We start from the raw sequence: 4,634 nt of genomic DNA, 5'->3' as shown, positions 1-4,634 counted from the left end.
CTGGGTATCAAGCTCGATTACGCCTCTATCTATCACCCGCAAACAAACGGTCATGTCGAACGAGCAAATGGTCTTATTATGAGCGGCATTAAGCCCAGACTAGTGCGGTCTTTGAAAGAATCAAACAAGCACTGGGTGGAGGAGCTCGACTCCGTACTCTGGGGGCTGCGGAGCACGCCCAATCGCACTACCGGATATACACCTTTCTTCATGGTGTACGGCGCAGAGGCTGTGTTACCCTGCGAAATTATTCATGACTCACATCGAGTGCGCATGTACGAAGAGAGAGAGAGAGGCCGAGCTCGATCGGCAGGACAGCTTAGATGCCCTGGAGGAGGAGCGCGACATCGCCAAAGCCCGTTCCGCATTTTATCAACAGTAGGCCCGCAGATACCAAAGTAGAGAAGTGTGGGCCAAGACTTATAATGTTGGTGAACTCGTTCTACGCTTGCGAGAGAAGAAAAAGCACAAACTCAAGCCCAAGTGGGAGGGTCCCTTAATCATTGACGAAGTTCTCACTGGAGGAGCATACCGCCTGCGTGATTCATCAGACAATCGCCTAGAGCGGAACCCCTGGAACGCGGCCAGACTCCGAAGATTCTATGCCTAGCGCCGAACTCTTCGTTCGTCTCCTTCTCCCTATTGTTTCATTATTGTTCCTCTCTTTTCGCCTTTCTTCTTTTAGCCTTAAAGCTTCCATGCGGCTAAAACCGTGCACCTATGACGTACACATCCTCAAATATGTACGTCCATTATACCTGGGGGCTTCTGGCACAAAAGCTTATTATTGTTATTTTCTGAGCATCAAGCTCATCACATATGCGTTTTTCCTCATATGTACCTTTTCTTCGCCATTATATGCATCGATATGACTTAAGTTTTGGCTAAGCTGGGTTGCCTGGCTCCTGTGCTTATGCCCTACGTTCCCGTTAGTTCGGCTAGGGCATAAAGGGAGCACCTCTGCGATTGTTACTGTCGGGTCATCCGGATGTGTACCTTAGACTGGGTGAAGCCGAAAGTTAGCATTCTTAAGGATATTCGGTCGGCGGACTAAAGATGTTTTTTACATTCATTCCAGTATGAACCCCCAAATGTTACGTATACTGCGATTTTTTCAATCACAGTTTGGACATGCACATTAACGCATGTACACCCAGGGAAAGGAACCCTTAACGGAACTATTCTCTCTGGAAGATGTTTCTTACAATCACAATCTAATATAACATAGCTAGCCAGATACAACTTGTCTGTTCAAGCAACTATGACCCCTACGCCTGGTTTCCACGCATACCCCGGTCTATTTTGCCGTTCAGGTATTCGGAAACACTCCGCAACTTCGGGTCCAGAGGTCGAAGCGAAAAGGTCTGCCATGACAATCGTTTTAATTACAATCCGTCTAGGGACAAATATGTCAAGGAAAGTACGTAGTCACTTTGACTCAAAATTTTCCTCCTCTATACCGTCTAACAGGCTATCTAACTAACAATCCTATTGGGAATATTTGGCAGCTACTTCTACTTGGTCATACACCAAATTAACGGGAATTTCTTTGCCATCTGACCCTAGAGGTCCGACCCGGGCCATATGATTTGGATCAAGCTTGGTATACCGTGTTTTCACCATGGCTCAGGTGTTGGTTCAATATCTGGCGTATCTCGTAGTAGGGGTCCTAAGCTAGGCGTCTTGGAGCGATCGTAATATGGACACGGGATTTTACCCAGCTTCGGGCTCTCTTGAAGAGATAATACCCTACATGCTGCTTTTGATTGTTTTCATATGGGTGTAGTACAGAGTACATGTATCTACCACGAGATTGTAGTAATGAATGTTAGATTATCTATTGACTAGCCTGGCCTCGGTTTATATAACACACCGGAGGCCTAGGGTTTAGGAGAGTCCTCGTCTTGGGCACCAAGTCTTGTGGAATCTTCCTTGTATGCGGCATGGGCTGTCCGAAGTGGCCCATGATAGAACCGCCATGGGGGTCCTCAGCCCGATCCACCTGGTCGGGAGACGACGTGGTGAGTACCCCCTAGTACAGGACACCGTCAGTAGCCCCCTGAACCGGTCTTCAAGTTAGGGATGCTCCTCAATTCTTCTGAACTGTTCTTCATCTTCGGTCGTCGGTCTTGAAAACTGGTTCAACAAATCTTCCCATCTTCAATCTTGAGGATTTCCGAAGTGGATCCGAAGAGTTTATACGTCGGGTATCCGAGGATCCCCTTTATTGGCTTTTATCAATGCCTTGTTACTTTTACGGCCACCTCGGGTTTGAAGCTGTTCCCATGCGGCGGTGTCCTCTTGCATCCGAGCTCCAACGCAGGACTGTATTCGAGGTATCTTTTGCAGCCGAGCACCAACACCGGACTGTATCCGAGCTCCATCGCCGGACTATATCTGAGCTCCAGCGCCGGACTATATCCGAGGTGTCATAGATCACCTTGGCTTGAAAAAGTTTGAAGGAGGTTATCCGAGTTTAACGCTGAAAAGTTCTCTATGGAACTAGCCATCCGAGCTTTATGCCGGATAGGTCCAGATGGTACCTATTGTTGTCCGAAGACGCGTTTGCCCATAGTTCGGTCAAGCCGAACACTGAGCATTCTGAATTTTCTGTATAGAATAGGCAATGCAGATCAGGGGATCGATGTGCCCCTTTAATATTTGTAAATGATAAGCCCGAAGCCCAGTAGCCCCCGAGCCTTAATGCAGGCACGGGAAGCCGGATTAAGGATCGATATCTGGAGTAAAATCACAAATTATGAGTAATGATTGTATGTATCCAAGTACTACATCATTAATGCTCGGATCCGCATTGTACAAAACTTTGTTGACCGACCATCGGCTTCGACCTCTTCGGCCAGTAGTCGAGGAGTGTTTTCCTACTTTATAAAGCCGTTATAAGGTTAAAGATTTATGGAAAACAAGGCAATCCGGCCATACGGTTTGATAAACAAAGGTACGCAGAAAGATATAAAACATTTTCCCAAGAAAATAATCCCGCTATCGGTTCCTTTCTTTGGGTTGTCATGCTGATCATGATCATGAAACCTCACCTCCGATCATTGTGGGAGGAAAATATTGAGGATTTAGTTCAGGGAAAGTTCCCGAACTCTATGGTATTAATAAACCAAAATTTTCACTTCCGTCGTTGCCGACCAAATATATCCTTTAAGATCGCTAGCTTTCGGCTTCACCCTGTCTGAGGTCCGGCTCGGATGACCCGATCGTGACATCGCAGAGGTGCTCCCTTTACTCCCTAGCCGAACAATCGGGAGCGTAGGGGTAAGCACAGGAGCTAGGCAACCAAGATTGGCCAAAATCTTAAGTCAAATTGATGCATATTTATGGCTTTATAATGATGATTGTGGAAGGTAGCCCTCGTATATTAAATACAAACGCCGATGATATGTTTATTTTGACTCCGTTGTGACCGTTTATCAGTTGAAAGTGGCCCATCGTCGGCTTCCACCCCCTTGTAGATGCTACGCAGGCTGTTTTCGCAATGACAAAACAACCCTTAGCCGACGTCTCAGTGCCCGAAGGCGGTTGTGTTAGCGGAAATGAGGCAATCAGATATGCGGGCTTTATAACTTTCAGTTAGTCATAGGAGCTTAAAGTTGGGAGACCAGCTACTAGCCCCCGATTAGTGTTCGGCGACAACCAAGGTCATGCTGTTAACACTTCGGCCAACGTTATGAACGGCCCATCGTTTAACATGGGGTGACCTCCATCGATGTTATAGTTTAACATAGTCGTCGGATAGCTGACTAGTTTACACTTATTGTGACAGTCAGATTTCGGCTTTCTTCACTGAGGTGCTTAACCATGCGAGCTGGAAGCACAATCGCAGCGGTTCTCCCTTTTCACACCTAGCCAAACAAAGCGAAATGTAGGAGGCAAGCACAGGAGCCGGGCAACCCAACTATTGACCGAAGACACAACTCGAAACCGATGCATATATAGCAATGTCCGAGAATGTTTTTGCCGAATCTCTAAAGGTGTCCGGCGTTGCACTGCGAGACTAATGCTGGAAACACACAAATAGTTTAAAAGTGCCAAAGGCTTAGAAAACCAAAAAACTTCAGTAAAAACTGGACGTCCGAACTAGATCAAGTGTTCGGTGCCAAATCGAAAATTAGTCTTAGAAAAAAGGTGCTTCTGTCGTGCTTTATCATGACACATCCTATCTGAAGACTTCAAGCGGGTCAGCCTATGGTTTCAACCTCCTATCCTGAAGGCGGAGTACTTCTCGTTAGGCCAGTTTAGAAAACTAAACTCTAGCGGCTTTGAGAGAGAAATTAGGCTCCTCGGATATTGACCACACACCCGCGTCGAAAAAAGGAGTGATAGAAAAAGACTTTGCAACGACTAAGAAGAAGAACACTTATTATAAAACAGCTCATACTAATTTAAGAGCCCCCAAGTGACTTTGGGTAAAAGGATTTTATGTATAATGATTGTACGTACTGAAGTACTAATATCATATCTGTGTTCACCCGAAATTTAAACGCGTCTTAACCGACCGTCGGCTTCTCCCTCTTCGGTCAATGGCCGAAAAGTGTTATGTACTCCACCTGTCAAGAATATCGACGGTGTTTCCGATAACCAGGCAATCAGGCCATAAGGCTATAACA

This window comes from Triticum aestivum, chromosome 3D (assembly GCF_018294505.1).
Source record: "Triticum aestivum cultivar Chinese Spring chromosome 3D, IWGSC CS RefSeq v2.1, whole genome shotgun sequence".
NCBI classification, from domain to species: Eukaryota; Viridiplantae; Streptophyta; class Magnoliopsida; order Poales; family Poaceae; genus Triticum; species Triticum aestivum.
Note: the sequence above shows the minus strand (reverse complement) of the source record.